Below are 24,523 nucleotides of genomic sequence, written 5' to 3'. Positions count from 1 at the left end.
AGATTCTTCCTCTCGAGAGATCAGTGGTGCAGATCAAAAACATAAAAAGGGTATGTGGAAGCAAACCAGCTCAGACCCAGAGCGAAGCAAAAGAAACCTAGAAGGAAGCAAGCAGAATTTGGAACTTGGGGTCATCAGAAGGCCAGGGATGGATTTCACGAGCAGGCGAAAGTGCGATTCTGATTTTCTTCTTTTTCTTTTTGCCTGCGCCCACACCGTATAGAAGTTCTCAGGGTAGGGAGAATTTCACTTGATAGGAAACATCTATAAAAAGTCTGCATCTAACGTCATATTTAATAAGGAGAAAGGGCATGATTTTAGCCTAAGATCAGGAGCCGGGCAAGGATGTCTGACTCAACCTCATGATGGAAACCTGCCTAGAACAATATATTAAATAAAGGAGAAAAAATGTTTACAATTTGAACAAAACCGAATTTACGTGCAGAAGACATAAGTTTATGTAGAAGATTCCCCCAAATTGGACCAACTACTTTTAGAATAAATGACTATAGCCAGGTTTCAGGATCTAAAATCAATATACCAAAAATAAATATCTCACCTAGACAAGATGAACAAGGAACAACTGGAATTTGAAATTGGAAAAAAAAATTACAATGGAGGAGCTCCCGTCGTGGCTCAGTGCTTAAGGAAACCCAATTAGCATCCATGAGGCGGGGGGTTCCATCCCTGACCTCGCTCAGTGGGTTAAGGATCCAGCATTGTCGTGAGCTGTGGTGTAGGTTGTAGATGCAGCTTGGATTCCACATGGCTGTGGCTGTGGCATATGCCAGCAGCTACAGCCCAGCTTGGACCCCTAGCCTGGGAACTTCCATACGCCACAGGTGCAGCCCTAAAAAGGCAAAAAGAAAAAATTACAACAGGACCAAATACATTTAAATATTTAGGCATCTATCTAAGAACATATGAATAGGATTTGTATCTGGAAAATGAGCAATCTCTGATTAAAGATTGTGTAAATGGACAGAACTTCTGTGCTGGTGGATCCGCAGGCATGAATCATTATTAGTTGCAATGATAAATTCCCTGGATGTCGCTGGAGATGCACTGGGACAAACCTCCCTAGGAAACATCTGCGGTTCGGATAGTGAGAGAAGATCCCTGGAAAATGTCCCAAGAAGCAGGACAGATTCGGCGCCAGGGTGAGGCTGATAGAATGTGTGTCCTGGGGACTGACAGTCAGCTCAGGACGGTGACAATGAGTCGGGGAACGTGGGATCCACCGCTGACAGACACGCATTTCCTCTTTCTTACAAAGGGCAAGGGCACAGATCCAAAAGGCAGAAAGGGGGTGTGGAAGCAAACCAGCTCGGACCCAGAGCGAAGCAAAAGAAACGAGAAGCAAGCAGAATTTGGAATTTGGGGTCATCAGAAGACCAGGGACGGGTTTCACAAGCAGGTGAAAATGTGATTCTGATATTCTTTCTCGGCTACGCCCACACCAGAGAGAAGTTCCCGGACCAGGGATCGAACCTGCAACCACAGCCATGACCTGAGACGTGGCACTGATGATACTGAATCCTTAACCTGCTGAACCCCCAAGGAACTGCTATGATGTTCTGTTCTTTACCTCTGTCCTCCGGAAAGGTCAGCGCCAAAACAGCTGCTTCAAACGGCAGAATCAGAATGGCTGATTCAAAGGCTGAAGGACCCTCTGCGCAAGAATTTTCTGCATCAATTCTTTGGAACCGCAAGCATGTTAAGTGTATTGCCAAGAGGGCAATGAGAACAAACTCTTGTCATATTTTGTTAGAAATGATAGTGGAAAGGACGTGAAAAAGAATATATACATGAATTTATATATATAATAATACATGGTCATATATATATCACTGAACCACTTTGCTGCGCACCAGAAAAAAACACAATGTACGTGAACTATACCTCAATCAAATAAATAACGTGAAAATTCAAACCCAACAAAACGCAGTAACACACAGCATCCAGATGCATGCCTTGCCAAGAGCATCCCCCTCTGTACTCATAGTGACAAAAGCCGTATCCTAAATGGTCCCTACGTTTGCAGTTCCGTTATTAATTCTTTTAAACACAGGAAACATTGAAAGTACCGTCACACATGCTAATGGAAACAAACCTCAGGTTCTTGAGGCTTAAAGAAGCACCTGAGCAGCCAAACATGTCCCTACCCTGGAGCTTTCCCAGAGGGTTCTGAGACTTTGCAGTGTGCGATGTGGAGGGAGAGAAAAGGGGAAGGGAGGAAAGAGACGGAAACACAGAGATGCTGACAACACCTTCAACACACAGGGAACACCAACGAGGCGTAACCCACTCCGGCGATAAATGTTCTATGGTTTCACTCTCGCAGATGCAGGCAACATCGACCTCATCACTATTCACTCCACACCTGGTTTCCTTTCTTTTCTCTTCTCTTCTCTTCCCTCTCTTTCTTCCTTCCTCCCTCCCTCTCTCCCTTTTTAGGGCCACACCTGCAGCACATGGATGTTCCCCAGGCGAGGGGTCAAATGGGAGCTGTAGCTGCACATCAACACCACAGCCACAGCCACATTGGATGGGAGCGGCATCTGCGACCTGCACCCCAGCTTTCAGCAATGCTGGATCCTTAACCCACTGAGCAAAGCCAGGGGTCCAATCCACCTGCTCGCGGACACCATGTCAGGTTCTTCACCTGCTGGGCCACAACAGGAACTGCTCACACCTGGTTTCTTGGTGATAAAACATGCCCTCAGCATGAACGCCAAAGGCAAGACCACCCACGTGCTGGATGCCACTGGTGCCTGTGCCAGACCCCCGCCTGCAGACTAAAGGGTCGTGTTGTCAGAGACGCTAAGAGGAAGGTGCCAGTGCAGTGCTTACAGTGAAGGGAACAGACGGAGCCTCAGGGCAGGAAGGGAGATGAGAAAGTGGATCAGACTCAGAGGGTGGTCAGTTGTTGAGCCTGGGAGTCCTGGCTCAACAGATGTAACAGGAATCTCGCTAAATCCCAACAATACAAAGGAACACAGAAGCCCAGAGAGCTCAGGGCTTAGTTAGCCCGGCTGGAGTTTGCTCCAGGAGATAGGCTATGACCATCCTCTGCTCCAGCCCACTTGTCACTGTCACCCTGGTCCAGCCTGTCCCTTCCCCACCGTGCAGGGGGGCCCTCAGCATTCCTGGATCCCCAGCCCTGCTCTGCCAACTCCACAGGCTCCCCTGCGGGCACGTGCCGGGCAGACCTCAGAGAGATCTCGGGTTCACATCTGTCACGGTCACTCAGTGACAAGAATGTGAGTCGCCAGTCCTGGCTGGAGTTCCCGTGCATTTTTTTTTCTGCTTTTGTAATTTTGTTATTTTAATTTTTAAAGTATAGTTGATGCACCACATGGTGCCAATGTCTGCTGTACAGCAACATGCCCGAGGCGCGCGCACACACACACACACACACTCCCTTTCTTATATGAGCGTCCATCCTGGTCTATCCCAGGAGACTGGACAGAGTTCCCTGTGCTGGATAGCAGGACCTCATGGCTCACCCAGGAGTCCCGGGGTGTTTGCAGCATCACAGGAAAAAGCTTGCTCCCTCTCGGCTTCAGGCTGCTACCGGTGAGGACAGAGGTCTAAACAACGTACACACTTTCTTAACTATCACCAGAAAATGTCAATGGCACTTGAGCTCTCCACAGCTCGTACAACCGAGACCACCGATCACAGATCAAAGCAGCCAAGTTGGAAGTATTCCAGGAATGACACCAATGTGACAAAGGGCCCGAGTGCTGGGAGAAGACGGACACCGGGGAATCGGAAATCGCTGGATGCAGGGTTGCCACTGAGCAATTTGTGACAAAGGCAGCGTGTGCAAAGCCCCAGGCAGAGGCCACCCTCCACAAGCTCTGGCCAGAGCAGGGAAGGTCCAGCTCTCCTGACCCCAGAGCCTGGGGGTCGTCCTCCCCTGTGCCCAGGACACAGCAGGGACCCTGCCCTTCTGACAGGACTGTGCCCCCTTCTCTTCCTTGAAAAGAAGTGAGCAGTTTCCCCAACACAGTCTTCCTTGGGGTCTGGTCTTAGCGTCAGAAAACGCCTGGGGGTTCAGCCAGGATGTGACAACGCAGGAACCCACGGGGTCTGAGTGGCAGACGTGTCATCTCTCTTTTCATTAGGATTGGCAAGAAATTGTCCTTCCTTCCTCCCTCTCTTTCATTTTTTTTTTCTTTTTAGGGCAACACCTGCAACATATGGAGGTTTCCAGGCTAGGGGTCGAATCAGAGCTGCTGTCTACACCACAGCCACAGCAACGCCACATCCCAGCCATGTCTGCAACCTACACCACAGCTCATGGCAATGCTGGATTCTTAACCCACTGAGCAAGGCCAGGGATCAAACCCACGTCCCTGTGGATACGAGTCAAGTTCATTTCCACTGAGCCACCACGGAAACTCTAAGAAAGGTTTGCCTTCCCTCTGAGGCTAATCTTACACCTTCTTGGCACAGGTTTATTCTGATGTGATAACACCAAAGAGTGTACATCAAATATTTCATTACATCTTTCTTCCTGTTTACAAAACAAATCCAGGAAACATTTTAAGACATTTTGGAATGTCTTAAGGAAACTCTTTCAGACGTTTTGCTCTAGCATCTAAATGATAGCGTGGCCATGCAGTCTTACTATGAAAGGAAAGCAAAAAAAAGAAAAGCCTCTCTTTTATTTTATTTTTTAGGGCTGCACCCCTCAGGCTGGAGGTTCATTTGGAGCTGCAACTGCCAGTCTAGCCACAGCTCGTAGCAATGCCGAATCCTTAACCCACTGAGCAAGGCCAGGGATCGAACCCACATCCTCACAGATACTAGTCAGGTTCATTTCCGCTGAGCCACCATGGGAACATCTATGTGCTACAGGTTCGGCCGTAAGAAAGAAAAAATAAAAGAAATTGGGCATTAGGAATGATTTAATTGTTTGCCTCACATCAAGTCCAAACTACCTTAAGAAATCCAGAATTCCAGAGTACTTGCTGTACGTTAGTGGGTTAAGATCCAACCTTGTCTCTGTGGAGGCACGGGTGCGATCCCTAGCCAGGCACAGTGGGTTAGGGATCCAGCATCATAGATTGAAGCTACAGCTTGGATTCCATCCCTGGCCGAGGAACTTCCCCATGCTGCAAGTGTGGAAAAAAAAAAAATCCAGAATTCCATTAGGTGTCTGTGTGCAAGCTTATCCCCCACATGTATTTTGCTGGTCATGTCTCTGGGAACATGTGTGTCTTGCCATCTCCACAGCTCCGAGCTGTGGGTTAAGTTGGATGCCCCCAGTAAACATGAAATCAGGAGCTGACCAATGAGAAAAGGGCAACAGGGCACAGGCGCCGTGAAGCCCCAAACAGCAACCCTTCCTAAATGATGATGAGCATGAGCTGATTAAGTCCAGGATGCAAACCCAGGATACAGGTACTGACACTAAAGTCATATGTGGATTTTCACAGAAAAGAAAATCATGGACTTGGAGAATAGACCTGTGGCCACTCGGGGGGAGAGGGAGGGAGTAGGAGGGATCGGGAACTTGGGTTAACGGATGCAACTTGGAATGGATTTACAATGAGATCCTGCTGAGTAGCATTGAGAACTATGTCTAGATACTTATATCACAACAGAACAAAGGGTTAAAAAAATGTATACATGTAAGTGTAACTTGGTCCCCATGCTGTACAGTAGAAAAAAAATTAAAAAAGAAAAAAGAAAAAAAAAGAAAGGTGAATGGATAAAGAAGACATGGTACATATATACAATGGAATACTACTCAGTCATTAAAAAGAATGAAATGTCATTTGCAGCAACATGCATACAACTAATTATTGTATTAAGTGAAGTCAGAAAGAGAAAGACAAATACTATACGATATCACTTATAAGTGGAATATAAAATATGAGACAAAGGAGTTTATCTATGAAACAGAAACAGACTCATAGATACAGAGAACAGACGTGTTGCTAAGGGGGGTTAGGGGAGGGATGGATTGGGAGTTTGGGATTAACAGTTGCAAACCATTATATATAGAATGAATAACAAGGTACTGCTGTATAGCACAGGAAACTGTATTTAATATCCTGTGATAAACCATAATGCAAAATAGGTCTCTGCTATTTAGGGTTCACAGCAAGGGCCTTTGCTCCATCAAGCGTCTCTCAAGATAGATGATCAAGGTGGCCCGCAGCCAATTTCCAAAAGCAATCTCCCTGCGCTGCTAGGAAAGGGGCGCTGGCTTGTCAATTCCGATACCGCACCTTCCGGCTTTGGTAAACACGGCCGGGATGAGCGCAGCGAATGCATATATTTTTGCATGCACCATGAGCAAAATTCTTCAAAGCCATCATTTAAAAAGGACGGAATGGATTTGCTTTATCTTGCAGAACGGTCTCTTTTACGACTTGGGTCTAGACCACATGTGAACAGTAACTTGGAAGGGTGATGCGCGGATGAAACTCCAAGAGGCCGCACTGATTCCTGGGATGGAGTCAGGTGTTTTCAAAAGCGCGCCTGACCGTCAGAAGCCCTTATTAATTTTGCCCTATTGGACTGAAAACCCGCATGGGTCTTGGGCACAAAGGCCAGTCAGAGGTGTCCCGTGGTTTCAAAAGACACAGGAATGGTTGGGAAGCCCATGTTCAAAGGTCAAATGGATTGCTTCTCCGGAAGGACAAGGACCAAACATGAACTCATTCACCGTCGGTTTCCCTGAGTTACACTAAACTCTATTTACGCCTAAACCTCTACAAAAGGAGCTAATTAAAAATTATAGTATTTGAAAAAAAAATTATAGTATTTGTGGTGACCTGGGGGAATGAATCTAATGAATTAGAAACCTAAGATGGATAGCCAGTGGTAGAAGGATACATCCTAAGGTTTCTGAAAGACTTGTTCTTTTTTTTTTTGGCCTCGCCCAAGGCATGCAGAAGTTCCCAGGCCAGGGATCGAGTTGAACCCAAGCCACAACAATGCCAGACAATGCCAGATCCTTAACCTGCTGAGCCACCAGGGAATTCCAGAAAACATATTTGAAATGCCTCACCTCAAGGCATTTTCTGGTCCTATCTTTGATGGCCTCCAATTTTTTTCATCCATTTTTTTCTTTTTCTTTTCACAGCCAGACCTGTGATATATGGAAGTTCTCAGACAAGGGGCTGAATCAGAGCTGCAACTGCCAGCGTACACTGCAGCTGCAGCAACACCAGATCTGAGCTGCATCTGTGACCTATGCCTCAGCTTGCAGCAATGCTGGGTCTTTAACCTACCAAGCAAGTCCAGGGATCAAACCCGGATACTTATGGAGACAACATCAGGTCCACTGAGTCACAATAGGAACTCCTTTTTTTTGTTTCTTAATTAGGAATATGAGAAGAATTCACTCTATGGATTTAGGGGAAGGTAAGAAAACACATCAACTCAGTATTTAGGCTGGATATAATATGATAAAAAAGCAACTATTTATATGTTCTGCCCAGGAATATTTATAGCAAATTGATTCATCATTGTCAAAATCTGGAGTAAAGCAAGATGTCCTTCTTGGATGTGGAGGCGAAGAGATCAGTGACCTTGGGTCCATGCAGACAAGAGAATATTACTCAGTGCTAAAGAGACATGAGCTATCAAGCCATGTAACGCCATGAAGCAGGTGTTCACAAGTTCTAGCCTTTGAAACAAGCCTTTCCAAACTGATCAGGCAACCTGTGATCTCTACCTGGCCAAACCAATTTTCCCAACTCATGTTCTATCTACAGAAGCCATAAGCCTCTTTCCAGCCCACAGTGAAAGCTATGTTTGGTGGCAACAAAGAGCACTGGTGGAGGTCCCTTGTGGTGCAGCAGGTTAAGGACCTGTCATTGTCACTGTGGCAGCTTGAGTTGCTGCTATGGTGCTAGCTCAATCCCAGGAACTTCCACATGCCACAGGTGTGGCAAAAGGAAAAAAAAAAAAAAGATGTACAGATGGCCAATAGGCACATGAAGAAATGCGCAACATCACTGATTATTAGAGAAATGCAAGTCAAAAAAATGAGGTACCACCTCACACCAGTCAGAATAGGCATCATTAATAAGTCAATGGATGGCAAATGCCAGGGAGGGTGTGGAGAAAAGGGGACCCTCCTGCACTGTTGGTGGGAATGTAAACTGGTGCAGCCACTACGGAGAACAGCATGGAGGTACCTCAGAAAACTAAATATAGAACTACCCTACGACCTAGCAATCCCACTCTTGGGCATCTTTCCAGACTGGACTTTCATTGAAGAAGATACATGCACCCCTATGTTCATTGAAGCACCAGTCACAATAGCCAAGGCATGGAAACAACCTAAATGTCCATCAACAGATGAATGGATTAATAAGATGTGGTATATATACACAATGGAATACTACTCAGCCATAAAAAAGAACGACATAATGCCATTTGCAGCAAACATGGATGGAACTAGAGACTCTCATGCTAGGTGAGGTGGGTCAGAGGGAGAACAATAAATGCCATAGGATATCACTTATATCTGGAATCTAATATACGGCACAGATGAACCTTTCCACAGAAAAGAAACTCATGGACTTGGAGAGGAGACTAGTGGTTGCCGGGAAATGGGGGAGGAGTGGGATGGACTGATGGCCTGGGAGTCTGGGGTTTGGTAGATGCAAACAATTGCCTTTGGAGTGGAGAAGCAATGAGATCCTGCTGTACAGCACAGGGAACTGTGTCTGGTCTCTTGCGATGGAACATGATGGAAGATAATGTGAGAAACAGGATATATGTATATATACCTATTTGTAGGACTGGGTTACTTTGCAGTGCAGAAGAAATTGACACAACACTGTAAATCAACGGTAATGAAAAAAATAAAAATCATTAAAAAAATACCCAAAACAACACCAACAACAATAACAGCCAAGCACAGATAAATCCATTCATGTCAAACACCAGAAAGTAGGTTCCTGAGATGGACTGCACAGCACAGTAATAATAATGCACAATGCCGTCTTATACACGTCAAACACATCTTCAACGTTATCAACACAAAAAAAGGAAATAACTCTGTGATGTGGTAGACATGGCAAGTAATGGTCCAGGAGTCATCCTATTGCAGCAGACAAAGGTGCCAAACCAACAGGCTGTACCTCTCACCCGTCCATGATTCATAGGTCTATTACATGTCTACTTAAAAAATAAAAAGAGGAGTTCCCATCCTGGCTCAGCGGTTAACCAACCCGACGAGCATTCATGAGGATGGGGGTTCAATCCCTGGCCTTGCTCCGTGGGTTAAGGATCCGACATTGCCATGAGCTCTGGTGTTGGTCGAAGATGCGGCTTGGATCCCGCATTGCTGTGGCTCTGGTGTAGGCTGGCGGCTACAGTTCTGATTGGACCCCGAGCCCGGGAACCTCTGTATGCAGCAGGTGTGGCCCTAAAAAGACAAAAAATAAAAAAATAATAAATAAAATAATAAATAAAAATAAAAAGAGGAGTTCCCGTTGTGGCTCAGTGGGTTAAGAACCCAACTAATCTCTGTGAGGATGCGGGTTTGATCCCTGGTCTCCCTCTGTGGGTTTAGGATATGGACATTGCTGCAAACTCGATTCAGTTCTGGGGTTGCTGTGGCTGTAGCTGGCAGCTGCAGCTCCGATCCAACCTCTAGCCAGGGAACTTCCATATGTCCCGGGTGGGGCCCTAAAAAGACAAAAACTAAAATAAAACTCTCAAAGCTATCTCCTTTAGATACCGAAGTGCTCTTTGATTCCTACCTAAGTTTTGACAACAGTATAATGTTTCTCAACTTATTTCAAACCATGAATTAATGAAGCTAGATATTTTTTAAGAAAGCCTACGGAAGGGGTTTCTCTATGAAGTTAGAGAAATCTTTTTTTCCAAATGGCACAGTATCCCCTCACCACCCCCTGGGGAGGCAGGCAGGTGTGTTTACACACACGCTAATGGATGCCTTTAAGAACCCAGAATCACAAACAGAACTAAGGCTTCCTTCCATTCTGATTACCTGCCAGGGAAGCCAGAAAGCTCACAAAACAGTGACTCCTTTCAGATTGAAATCAAGCGATGAATATTGCTAGTTGAAGCATTCTGAGTCATACTGAAACTATCGGGAAAAACACTGGCCCTCAGTTCACACGCCAACATCTAGCTGTATCTAAAGATCTGTGACTTAAAAAAAAAGTAAAAAATAAAAAAATAAAAAATAAAGATCTGAGACGTGAGCCCAGAGTCCTACAAATGAGGGCAGAGAACCCAAACGCATCCCATGCAAATGAGGGCAGGGTGACAAAAGCTGCAAAAGTACCATCACCTTAGCACCCGGTCTGCGTCCCACCTCCAGCACACCATGTGAAAAACCCTCATTGCGAGTTTTATTTTCCAATCTCCTCGCCGAGATGGAAATGATTCCCTGCTGCAAACTGTCCGCTGGAGCAAACAATCCATGCATTTCCAGACCATCGTGCCAACGGTCGCACCCGAAGGTTGCTTTTAAAAGGTCCTCTTTCCCTCTTTGCTTTCAAGATGAAAAGAGCCGATGGAGGACGGGGTGGGTTTGAATGAGGCAGCAGCGGGGGATGCAATAAAACTTCACAGTAAACCACCTCTTAGGGGGTCACATCTTTTGCCACCACTTGAGGGGGTGAAGCCAACTTTTTTCTTCACATGACCCATGAAGAAAGCTACTTTCTCTCCTTGATGAGATGAAGAGGGGAGCAGACAGTGAAATTTCACTGTCACAAGAGAAACGGAGAACTGCTTAGGAACCTGGGGCCAAGCCTGAAGGACCAGTGCATGTGCATTTTTTTCTTTTTTTTTCTTTTCAAACATTTCATTGGATTTTGGCACATTCTGAAAATGCTACCACTGAAAGAATACCCAACAATTTCTTTTTTTCCTCATGACCTTTTTTTCTCGTTTCTTACAATTTTGCAGGCTTGTGTTCATTTCCGCTGCACAGCAAAGCAATTCAGTCATACACAGATGGACATTCTTTTTTGAAACATATTCTTTTCCATAACCTAAAATTTACCTAAGACCTAGGGACATTTTTGTCTGAAAGGTGTCATTATGTCAAAATTCCCTGTTTTATTATTTATGTTAAAAATTATTTATGGTGTGTATGTATGTATTTTATGGCCTCACCTGCAGCATATGAAGTTCCCAAGGCAGGGATTGAATTCGAGCCACAGCTGCCACCTACGCTGTAGCCGTGGTAGTGCCAGATCCTTTAACCCCCTGCCTGGGGCCTGGGATGGGACCTGTGTCTCTGCAGTGATTCAAGCCACTGTAGTCAGATTCTTAACCCATGGCACCATGGCCAAAACTCCTAAAATTCCTGTGTTTATAAGTCCTATTGAATCCATGTCAGCTTTAATGATCTCCAGGTAAGCTCATTACCTCTGCAAAGAGCAAGTACCATGGCATTCCCAACGACATCCATAGACCTTTTTGGGTACAGGGACACAATTCAACCCACAGCACCCCTCCAAAATCAGCATCTCTCCTAATACCCCTTCTCCTCTTTAGAGAAAAACCCATGCCTTTGGATGCAGACAAACTCAGACATAATAATCGTACACATAGGACCTCTCACAATATCCACCCACATGGTTAGATGTTGAGGAACAACTCTTAAGTCAAGAAATACTCATAGAGTAGTTGGTACAGCATAGAAGTGAGTATAAATTTTTCAAGGGGGAGGGAGAGGGCTGGACGGGGAGTTTGGGGTCCGGAGATGCAAACGATGACATGGAGAATGGATGAGCCATGAGGTCCTGCTGTCCAGCACAGGGAACTCTATCCAGTTTCCTGGGATGGACCATGATGGAAGAGAATGTGAGAAAGGGAATATGTATTTATGCAGGACTGGTCACGCTGCTGTACAGCAGAAATTGGCACCACATTGTAAATCAACGCTACTGTAATTTAAAAAACAAAAGAATCAGGGGCAGGAGCAGTGAACACCAGCCTCGCCGGGGGCGGGGGCGGGGGCGGGGGGGAGGGGGTTTGCCTTCAAGTACAAAGTGGATCAAAGACCAGGATGCAGGACATAGAATACTGGACAACGTCTACAAAGTCTTATAAATTAACAACAGTATGAACAAAACACCACCACCACACACATGCCAAGAGCACATACCTAACACTTGTTCATTCTGGATGATGGGTGGGTTTGTGTTTGGGTCTTTTTTTTTTTTTTTTTTTTTTTTTTTTGGCTGCACCCATGGCATGCAGAAATTCTTGGGCCAGGGATAGAACCTGAGCTGCAGCAGGTGACCTGAGCCACAGCAGTGACAATGTTAGCTCCTTAACCTGTTGCACCACAGGGGAACTCCTGGAGTAAGTCTGAGATTTACCTACTGAGAGTGATGGACATGGGAGAAATAGGTGAAAATGACCATTTATACACAAGATCATAATACAAAAGGCGAAAAGATGTATCTGCTGATTGATCCAATGTGCGCCGATTCCTACCTAGAGCCAAGGACCGCCCCCTCAATTTAAATTATAATAGAATCCCCCCACCTGACCTGTGTCTCTTTAAATTCAACATCTGTTAGAAGTTCATACTGCCTTCCAGTTCTGGTGAGAGTCATGGGTTTGGAGAAATGTAACAGAAATGTAACGTCTACCTTGTATGCCTTTCAAACTTCAGCTGTGGCTGTACTGCATACATATAAATGAGTGGCGAATCAGGCTACGTTTTTAGAGATACACATCAATTTTTTAAAAATTGAAGTATAGCTGATTTACAATGTTGCATTAACTTAGGCTGTAAAGCAAAGTGACCCCATCATATATATATGTTGACCCCATCATATATATGTTACAATGTTGCATTAACTTAGGCTGTACAGCAAAGTGACCCCATCATATATATATGTTACAATGTTGCATTAACTTAGGCTGTACAGCAAAGTGACCCCATCATATACATATATATGGTGTATATATACATTCTTTATCTCATTTTATCTTCAAAGCATCGTGGTCTATCCCAGGAGATTGGACAGTTCCCTGTGCTGCGCAGCAGGACCTCATTGCTTATCCATTCTCAGTGTCATAGTTTGTACCTCCATCCGTCTCTGTCCCCCTGGACAGCCACAAGTCTGTCCTCTATGTCTGTGGGTCTGTTTCTGTGGTGTATTTAGGTTCATTTGTGCCATATTTTAGATTCTACATGCAACAGATATCATATGGTATTTGTCTTTCTCTGACTTACCTCATTTAGCAGGATCATCTCTAGGTCCATCCATGTTGCTGCAAATGGTATGATTTTCCTTTTTATGGCTGAGTAGTATTCCATCGTATACATACACCACATCTGCTTCCTCCATTCTTCTTTCAATGGATATTTAGGTTGTTTCCATGTCTTAGCTATTGTGGATACTCTTGCTGTGAACACTGGGGTGCACGGGTCTTTCCCAATTAGACTTTTGTCCTATGACCTCAATCTTTAATACATCTTCCTTCCCTGCTAGGGAAGAACTTATCTTTTAAGCATACATTTAAATTAAAACCATAGTAAGAAACTGTAAATTTGGGAACATCCATCTCTGATGGTGGAAGTCCACTGCTAAAGGGTATGGTGGTTTTAAACTTCAGGCATTTTACAGGATGCACATTTGATGGAGTACCTGTTGCGTCAACTCAATCCAGACTTTTTTTTTTTTTCCTTTTTTTCATTTCTTTTTTCCTTTCTTTTTTTTTAGGGCTGCCCCAGGGCATATGCAAGTTCCCAGGCTAGGGGTCAGAATCAGAGCTACAGCTGCCAGCCTACACCACAGCCACAGCAAGGAGGGATCCGAGTGGTACCTGTGACTTACACAACAGCTCAGGGCGATGCCAGATCCTTAGCCCACAGAGCGAGGCCAGGGACTGAGCCCACGAATTCAGACCTTCTTGAGAGTAGCCATCTTCATACACTCAGGCGAGCATCCCCTGAGGAGGCAGGAGAACATCTTTTGAATCGTGTGTGATCCGATACAGTTTCCAGAGGGAGTTGAGACGATGGTACCCAGTGAGGACTGGCAGGACCAACTACTCTATCCCGCCATGGACCTGCCTGCAGCTGCCGAGAGACCCGGCAAGTCAACGACTTCTTTGAAGCCCCGTCTGGGCTGGAAACCCACCTGCTGTAAAGTTGTGCAGCTAGGGATCCCTGCCTCCCCACCGGGTGTGGTAATCATCTCTCCCTCTTGCAAACTTGGATGTAAGTTCGTTTCGCAGAGCAACCTAGATCGTTAAACAGTGAGGGCAGAAGAGAGCGACCCGCAGCTTGGAAGCCATCCCCCCACGCAGGTGGTATTATTGTCCTGTGGTCTTCCTCCGCCATTCACGGGGCTCTTATCTGACTTCTGCTCTCCGCCAATACCCCGTTGCACTACCAGATGCACACCTGTCTCCTTGGCTTCCATCCGGGACATCCTGCTGCTCTCAGGTTAGACTCCTAGCGTCCTGGATGGAACTCTGCCACATGGGGATCAGAAAACTGCGTGCCACCTGGCTCACCCCTGAATAACTGTCTCACCTTCTCTGTAGGAAACACCAGGAAATGATGGACACAAAGACTCAGAGCAAGGGGTCAGTGGGGGTCACCAACATGCACAGAGGATCAAGACGCCTATTCAGACCAACTGTTAATTCACAAATAACACCAGGAGTTCCCGTCATGGCTCAGCTGAAACAAATCTGACTAGCCTCCATGAGGATGCAGGTTCAATCCCTGGCCCTGCTCAGTGGGTTATGTATCCGGCATTGCCATGAGATGTGGTGTAGGTCACAGACATGGCTCGGATCCTGCTGTGTTGCTGTGGCTGTGGTGTAGACCAGGAGCTATAGCTCCAATTGGACCCCTAGCCTGGGAACCTCCATATACTACGCTGGCACTAAAGTAGAAAAAAAGCAAATAATAATAATAATACCACCAGTGGAGTTCCCGCTGTGGCTCAGCACAATTAAGAACCTGACTAGTATCCATGAAGAGGAAGGATCAATCCCTGGCCTCACTCACTGGGTTAGGATCTGGCATTGCCACAAGCTTGCAGCACTGGTTGCAGATGCAGCTCTGATCTAGTGCTGCTATGGCTGTGGCATAGGCCTGCAGCTGCAGCTCCAGTTTGAGCCCTAGCCTGGAAACTTCCATATGCTATAGGGGCAGCCATTCAAAGAAAAGAAATTAATTAATAAAATAACACTATTATTATTAAATAATTAAATATTAAATAAAACTCTACTTAAAAGAGACACATGCACCCACATGTTCATTGCAGCCTATTCACAATAGCCAGGACATGGAAACAACCCAAATGTCCATCGACAGATGATTGGATTCGGAAGATGTGGTCCATATACACAATGGAATACTACTCAGCCATAAAAAAGGATGACATAATGCCATTTGCAGCAACATGGATGGAACTAGAGACTCTCCTACTGAGTGAAATGAGCCAGAAAGACAAAGACAAATACCATATGATATCACTTATAACTGGAATCTAATATCCAGCACAATTGAACATCTCCTCAGAAAAGAAAATCATGGACTTGGAGAAAAGACTTGTGGCTGCCTGATGGGAGGGGGAGGGAGTGGGAGGGATCGGGAGCTTGGGCTTATCAGACAAAACTTAGAATAGATTTACAAGGAGATCCTGCTGAATAGCATTGAGAACTTTGTCTAGATACTCATGTTGCAATAGAACAAAGGGTGGGGGAAAAATGTAATTGTAATGTACACATGTAAGGATAACTTGATCCCCTTGCTGTACAGTGGGAAAATAAAAAATAAATAAATAAATAAATAACACCATAAAATGGTATCCAGTCCCAAGGTTCAGAATGGTATTCCGCAGCCCCTCCCCAAACTCCGTTTCGCATTTCCAGGCTCCAGCTACTGTGCAATGAGACACGTACGTCTGCAATTTCATGGACATATATTTTGCACCTATGTTCACTAACTTTCTGCATAATCCTACAGGGCTGCTGTCCCCTGCTTGTGTATCTTGAAGATGGTTCCACATCGGCAGCCAAAGCAGCATCACGTTCTCTTCCCGCAAGTGCACAGAGCAATGACAACTTGACGGAAGAGACAAGATCACCACATGGACTACATCTCCAAGGGCATGTGGGTTCTCCTGAGTCCACCTCTGTGGTGCCAGGTCATTCCTAAATCATTCTCAGGCATTCGACACCCCATGGGTTCCACAGCTAAGGCTCTACCGATGGCCTCCACGTCAACCAAGGTCAAGGTCATTGAGACCCAACACAGAGACTTGGCACCATTGGCCAAAGGACCTGAGGTCCTCTCAAGTTTCATGCTGCATTATTTACCAAGAAATATGGATTGTATCCTTCACTGTGTTAGGCATGGAATTGTTCTTCCCTACAAAAAAAAAAAAAAAAAAAAAAAAAGATAAAGTCCCAAGGCAAGTAATTCAGAATATGACCTTATTTGGAAAGAGGGTCATTGCCGAGGTTAAAGTTCAGATGAGGTCCTCCTGAAGTCGGTGGGTCCTGATCCCACAGGATGGGGATCCTTATAGGAACAGGAGATTAAGACACAGACACAAGTATACACAGTTCTACACATTACTTTGGAATTGCGATTAGCATTCCTTTTTTTATCCACCACATCAATGTGTTGTGTTTTTGTTGTTGTTGTTGTTTTTTGGGGCTGCACCTGCATACAGAAGTTCCCAGGCTAGGGGTCAAAATGGAGCTGCAGCTGCGGTCCACACCGCAGGCACAGCAATGTCAGATCCAAGCCACATCTGTGACCTATACCACAGCTCACGGCAATGCTGGATCCTTAACCCACCGACCGAGGCCATGGATCGAACCCACAACCTCATGGTTCCTAGTCAGGTTTGTTAACGGCTAAGCCACAAAGGGAACTCCATCAATGATAAATTTTTTAAAGTTCATTTTTAAAATGTCTTCACTAGAATGTGGATTCCATCTTCTGCTTTTAATAAATTTGAATATGCTTTAGGAGAAAATCAGCTTTTGGAACATGTAAAACATTTCTTCATAATTTGTTGGAGTTCCCACTGTAGCTCAGTGGGATTGGCAGCATCCTGAACACTGGGATGCAGGTTTGATTCCCTGCCCATAACAGGGGGTTAAGGATCAAAATTGTGGTTTGGAACTGATCCCTGGCCCAGGAATGCCATATGCCATGGGGTGGCCAAAAAAAAAAAATTATTATAAATATATATATTTGTAATAATAATTTTTTTATCTTCTATGTATTTTAACATTATAAGTTTGCATAAATTACATTTGATTTTTTAATCCATTAGAATAGCATCAAAAATGCTAAATTGCTGGGAATCGGCATTTAAAGGTCAAACATCAATGCCATATGATTCAAATGTCTTTTAATTCACTAGGTTCAAATTTTAAACATTTTCATTACTTCTTCATGTAAAGCAGAAGCAAGATGAGACACATAAAATGGGCTCCCACGTCAGGAGAAGAAATACATTTATGGTTCTCTCTTGATGAAAATCCTACCACTAAAATGCTTTTCTTGGAAATGCTAGTTTTCTTAGGGCAGTATCATTTTCAAAATGAAATTTTTCATTGTTTTTTTTCCCCTACATCTTGCTTGCATAAAACCTACCAGACTTGTCAAGACACATCTGGAAATTCCACCATAAGGTTTCTGGTCCCTCAGCCTGGGTGATCTTTTGTTTCTCTGCGAAGGAGTGTCTTGAAACACTCTTTTGTTCTCCAAAAATAAGGTTAATAACAACTTGGGGAGGCAAAGGAAGCATGAACTATTCATCCTGACATCTTTCTCCTGATCCTAAGAAATTATGAAATTATGCAAACTGGACCTCACTAATTATTTCCATTATAGGGAAATCAAATGCCAGGTCCTGGTGCCCTGAAAAAGGAACGTTGGACCCACCCTCATTCAATTGTCTCAAGTATCATGGGGGAGTCAGGTCACCTCATGGCAAGTAACCCCTATTCATTGCCCGTGACCAATGAGGACCTGTGGTCACCAATGACTCACAGGAGTGGGTCTTTGTCTCTGCTCTTTAATTAGGGGCCAGGGGGCACCAACTTTAGAAGTGGCCACCACTGACCAGACATGTGGAACAAAAGAAAGAAATTTCACCAACTAAACGGTAGTGAGTACAAATGTCCATTGACAGAAGAATTAAGAAGATGTGGTACACACACACAATGGAATACTACTCAGCCACGAAAAAGAATGAAATCATGCCATTTGCAGCAACATGAATGCTAGAGATTCTCACACTGAGTGACGTAAGTCAGAGAAAGAAAAATGTATGGTATCCCTTAACGTATGGAATCTAAGAAATAATAGAAATGAACTGATTTGCAGAACAGAAACAGACTCACAGACTTTGAAAACAAAGTTATGGTGACCAAAGGGGACAGGGGGGCAGTGGGAGGGATGGACTGGGGGTGTGTGGTATTGGCACATGCACAATGAGGTCTATGGAATGAATGACTGACCACTGGGACCAGCCGTCTAGCACAGAGAACGGTACCCAATATTCTGTGATCATCTTGTGGGAAAAGAGTCAGAGAGAGAATGAATGTGTGCACACGGATCCCTGCGTCACTCTTGTACAACAGAACTGATCACAACCTTGTACATCAACTTGACTTCAACAGACTTTAAAAAATGCAATAAAAAGTCAGTGAATGCAATATCCAATTATTACTTAATACAGTTGTGAGTGCTATGTCTATACACACATACACGCAAATGTGTACTCAAAGAAACACGTTCTGCTGGACAAACAGATGCACCCATACAGACACACATGTGCATTCTGCATCTGTAACATTATAACAATATGCATGCAAAGGGATTGTCACTGTATTATAAAATCAGGATCAATGCCGTGTTTGGGGTGTTTTTCCTGCCTGTTGCTTACTTCCTGCCCTAAAAAACATGGAATCATTTGTGCCACCTGCAATAGTGCTACTGCTCTGATTAAGGTTGCATCTTATCCCATCGGGGAATTAGACTATCAGTCCTTCAACCATTCCTTTTTAAGTTCATTACACTCGGAAACAACACCTCCACCAACAGCCCTGTCTGACTTCCTTTTCACCTAGTGTCTCACCATGTGGATTTGAATTCCTGTGAATTTCCTATTTAGGCTCCTTATTGTTCAGGGTCTGTCATGACAGCTTATTTATTCTGTGTGTGACTGTAATATTCATAGGTTTCAGCATATTACCTCCCCCTGTGCAAAGCTACCAGGGATTCTTTTTCTTTTTTTTTTTTTTTTTGGCTCCACCTGCAGCACATAGAAGTTCCCAGGCCATGGATGGAACCAGCATCACATCTGCAGCAGCACCAGATCCCTAACTTGCTGTGCCACCAGGGAACTCCTCGACCAGTGATTCTTGCGTGATGTTTTTTTCCTTCTTTTTTCACCCATGTGCACGGCATGCAGAAGTTCCCAGGCCAGGGACTGAACCCTCATCATCATAGCAGTGACAACACTGGATCCTTAACCCCCTGAGCCATCAGGGAACTCCCATTCTCAAATGTTTTCAAAACTACTTTTATTGTGCTTTTCTTCTTCTCTTTTTTTTTTTTTTTTTTTTTTTTTTTTTTTTTTTTTTTTGCTTCTTAGGGATGCACTTGCAGCATAGGAATTCCCAGGCTAGGGGTAGATCTGACTGTAGCTGCCAGCCTACACCACAGCCACAGCCACATGGGATCCAAGCCACACCAGCGACCTACACCATAGCTCAAGGCAACACCTGATTCTTAACCCAGTGTGTAGGGCCAGGGATCGAACCTGAATCCTCATGGATACTAGTTGGGCTTTTTACCCCACTGAGCCACAACGGGAATTCCTTTTTGTGCCTTTTATCCATCACTCTATCTTTATGTCAGTAACCATCTTGACGTTATTACAGTGGCTTGACAGTGTGTACTGGCATGGGATAAGAAGAGCTCATTCAACTCCAGGAGAAGAAGAAAAAAGAGTGACTGTGCTGGGTATAGAAATTGGAGGGGACAAGGAAATGCAGTAGAATGTGTATACACTTCCAATTTTCCAGGATTCTTTGGCCAGGGAACAAAACCGACCCTATGTTCCGTTTGCCATCATGGATGGTCAAGAAACGGCCAAGTATCCCTAAGAGATGGAGAGACTATCAGACCAACCATACAACGCGATGAAAAAGTAGGCATTGTCTTTCTGCATCATTTTACAACTGAAAGAAAAAGCTGCCTTCTCACCCTCTTGCCTCCATGAAAGGACAGTGGTGTGTGTGTGTGTGTGTGTTGAGAGCAAATCGGGTTGATTAAGGCAACAACCACTTCTGTTTGGTCCTTTGCTCCTTTAACAAGATAAACCCATCGTCCTTTCTAATGAGACATAATGATTCAAAAGGATAAATCCAATTGCCCTCCCATTTTTCTTTCCTTTTAGGGCTGCAGCTGTGACATATGGAAGTTCCCATCCCATCAGAGCAGCAGCTGCAGGTCTACACCACAGCCAAAGCAACGTCAGATCGGAGCCACATCTGTGACCTTCGCCCCAACGCACGGCAACGCCAGATCCTTAACCCACTGAGCCAGGCCAGGAGTCAGACCCACAACCTCATGGATACTAGGTGGGTTCTTAACCTGCTGAGCTACGACGGGAATGGCTCCTCCCACTTTTCAGTCACATCTTATGAAAATAAGCTGTTGGAAGGAGTTGAGCTCATGAAAATGTAAGATACATGAAAGAAAATACAGTCTATGGACATTCCTAAATCACGTACACACACACAGACACACACACATCCTTCTAGAAGTGGAATCTTTCGGCAAGACACAGATCTGAAGTTAAGCCAGCAATTGAAGATCTCAGTATCCACAGAAAAATCCACGTTGCATGTATTCGGCGTGTGCATAATACGACATGAATCATATTTAGAAATGCATTCAGTTCCTTATCTCTTTCTTTTTTCTTTCTGTGACCACACCCAAAACATATGGAAGTTCCCAGGCTAGGGGTTGAACTGGAGCAGCAGCTGCAAGCCTACACCACAGCCTGCATCTGAGATGAACCTGTGACCTACACTTTAGCTTATGGTAATGCCAGATCTTTAACCCACTGAGCAAGGCCAGGAATCGAACCTGCATCATCATGTATAGTAGTCAGGTGCATAACCTGCTGAGCCACGTCAGGAACTCCAGTTTCTTATCTCTTTCAATACGTGAATATATTTTAAAACCCACATTAACTGTGTATTGTCTTCAAGAAGAATATTTTAGTGACAAAAATATTGGGCTATTTTGTTCCTCTCCCCTTCCAAATAAAATAGCCTATATAATCAGTTCACTAACAAAATGCCCACCAAAACATTGCCAAACAGGCCAAAAACCAGATTCAATTTTCTGTCATTAATGATCAAGAAATTGCCAAACACTCCAAACTCCTTGGCTGAATGAAGCTCTTGGAAAAATGAAATAAACATACAATTTTCTTTTAGAAAAAGAATGGATTTATCCTTATGATTAAGGAAATAAAAGGTTTTAAAGTCCAAAATAGGAACTAATGAATCTTAGCATTTTGACAATACCTAACACCGACTCAGTTTATTTTATTTATATATATATAATTTTTTTTTTTTTTTTGCTTTTTACGGCCACACCCTCAGCACATGGACGTTCCCAGGCTAGGAGTCGAGTCAGAGCCACAACCACCCCACAGCCACAGCAACACAGGATCCTTGACCGACGGAGCAAGGTCAGGGATCGAACCCACATCCTATGGATTCTAGGAGGATTCGTTTCCGCTGCGCCACAGCAGGAACGCCCAAACCCATTCCTTTTAAATGATCTTTGATATCAAAGAAAGTCGATTCTCACACCAAAGGACAAAACACGCAACACACACACCAGGAAGAACACGCATGTGGATTTTTCTAGAATTTCAACATTGCACATTGGACATCATTTTCCCTGTGTATGTTCCCTAGAGACTCATGCCTGGTAGGATAAAGACAGAAGGAAAATCATTCCGAAGAATCTGAAGAGAAAGGCTTTGCTTTTCTAGTGGCAAGAATGTATATTACCGACCAATTACAGGGATTCCAGGTAAGACAAAGTCTGTGCCAAAAGCTTGGGCAATTCCTGCGGAAGCAAAGTCTGGGACTCAGGGCCTCGCAGCCCTTCTGGTTCCCTGCAAAACACTGTTTTGTCAACGTGGGAACCAAGCAGGGGCCTCTGGGGCTCCTGGGCACAAGCTTTCCTGGGTCCCCCAGGAATTGTTTTGCAGAAATGGGCTTCAGCCACCAGGCCCTTCCCTGAGCCCCCAAGGGCAGGTGCCCACAGGTGCTGATCAGGGAAGAGGGGGGAATGCATGGACCAGGGAGGGGCTGTCAGGAGACCACCGTGCCACCTGGGGGCAGGTCCCAGGTCCCCCCTCAAAGAATAAACAGAACTTCTGCAGAACTGACGCCCCCAACAAATGGAGGATGTTACGGAAGCATTCTTCATTCCAAAAAGAAGGATCACCCACTCTGGAAAACAATGCAAGCTCGCCTCCACTCTGATCCTTTTCTGTGGCCCTATTTTCCACGCCCCAAACTATAAAACCACCTCCTATTCCTTCCCAAAGCAGGGGGCACAGTCTTTAAGGCATGAGCCTGCTAGGACCTTCCTTTGCCTGGCAAAGCCATAAAGCTATGTTGTTCACCTCTGCCCAAAACTCTGTCTCTGCATTTCTATTCAGCACCCATGGACAGTGGCAGAGTTTCGCAGCCATGTGTCCCTTCTTTGTCATTTCTTTACGAACAGAGGGCACGTCTCTCAGCGTTTATGGAAATGTCAGTCTCTTTAAGGAACACACGCTGTTTAAGGGGCTCTGACATCCAAGTTGAGGTTTTGACCTGCAAAACTGTCCACCAAGGGCATTTACTAGCCAGGGCTTTTGCTTTTCCAAATCCTGCTCCAGCCTTCAGGTGGATCAAAAACTCCAAACCAGAAAAACCCACGTCGCTGGTAAGAATGCTTTTTCCCTGTGACGCTGTTTACACAAGTAGAGGCACGGGGCGATGTCACCTCCCCTGACTCTCCTATGTACCTTTTTGCCCAGGGACTCCACCGCTCTCTGGGAGGTTAAATGTAGATTGTGAAATATCTCCAAAACAGCAGCAACGCTCTCACTAGGTTGCACTTCAGAAAACAGAAAACATCGTGGAAGGAAACACATGGGCAAATTGTTCTGATTCCCAGGTGAAAAAAAAAATCAGCATCATCTCTGAAAGAGAAAAATAGATGTTTTAAGGACATGTCAAGGTGGTGGCACTTGAAATCCCCAGTAAGAGTTTTACTATATAAAAATTAAACTAATTCACCATGATAGGTACCTCCTGATGGAGGGAAAGAAAGTTGAAATGGTCAGAAAATATACCTGGGAGTTGCTGTTTGAGGCTCAGGGTTAAGCACCTGATTAGCATACATGAGGATGCAGATTCGGTCCCTGGCCTCATTCAGTGAGTTAAGGATCTGGCATTCCTGCAAGTTGTGGCATAGGTTGCATATGTGGCTTGGATCCCATGTTGCTTTGGCTGTGGCATAGCCCTGAAGCTGCAGCTCTGATTCAGCTCCTCGCCTGGGCACTTCCATATTGCTGAGGGTGCAGCCTTAAAAAGAAAAAAAAGTCTAGAAGGTTGGGGATTTTTTTTCTGCTGATGAATTGGGTGGCATTGGGCTCTGAAGCAAAGTACTGAACTCAATAGTTTTCTAAAAGGAGGGCCCTCTCTTTGAACTATGGTGGTAACTTTTAGGGCTCTCAAACCTTAATTTGCTGTTCGGGCTGAGGACTGGGTTGCACCTGTGGGGGGTTACAGCCCTGTCTGTCAAGGTTTCAGACATCATCGGGCAAAACATACCCCATGTGGAAGTGGGGAGGACTGCAAATTTGGGGTTAGTCAATGCAAGTGAGGACAGTGAGAATGTCCTCACTTGCAGCACAGGGAACTCTATCCACTTGCAGCACAGGGAACTCTATCCACTTTCTTAAGATAGACCATAATGCAAGAGAGTGTGAGAACAATAATGTACATATGTGTAAAAAAAAATCAAAATAGATACCATGTGAAGGCACACAGCTCTTCCACCTGTTATTTATACAAGCAGTCTGAGAGCATGTATGCATCATCGCAGGTGTCACCGGTCAGCAATGCACTGAACACACACTCCTGGGTGAATCCTTTGAGCACACCTGCCCCCAGCATGGAATGATTCTCCATCCCGACTTTTATCAGAACTCACATCAGAGCCATGGGTGTCACGACTCAGCACATCTGGTGTGTGGCCAGCGTGGCAACAGCAGTGGTTCTGCACGTCAGCTGTTGCTATGGAGTCGCCACACGCAGGAAAATGAGAACCGTGGAGTGGATTCTCATCGCTGTGCCAGGCCTCGCCAGACATACACGTGCCCAGAAGGACTTGCTTCCCATTTATCCATAAGGATGTGCTTCCCATCCCGGGCTATTCATCTGCATTTCAGCTCCAAAGGCGCCATCC

At 44.9% G+C, this 24,523-nt stretch overlaps 1 long non-coding RNA gene across 1 annotated transcript in view; it reads right to left on the bottom strand.

Annotated features, from left to right (window-relative positions):
• Window positions 1–24,523, bottom strand: part of LOC110257764 — a 280,165-nt gene that overhangs the window by 25,957 nt on the left and 229,685 nt on the right. The window lies entirely within an intron of this gene.

The sequence above is a fragment of the Sus scrofa genome, chromosome X, assembly GCF_000003025.6.
Source record: "Sus scrofa isolate TJ Tabasco breed Duroc chromosome X, Sscrofa11.1, whole genome shotgun sequence".
NCBI lineage: Eukaryota > Metazoa > Chordata > Mammalia > Artiodactyla > Suidae > Sus > Sus scrofa.
This window is presented reverse-complemented; position numbering and strand designations above follow the sequence as displayed.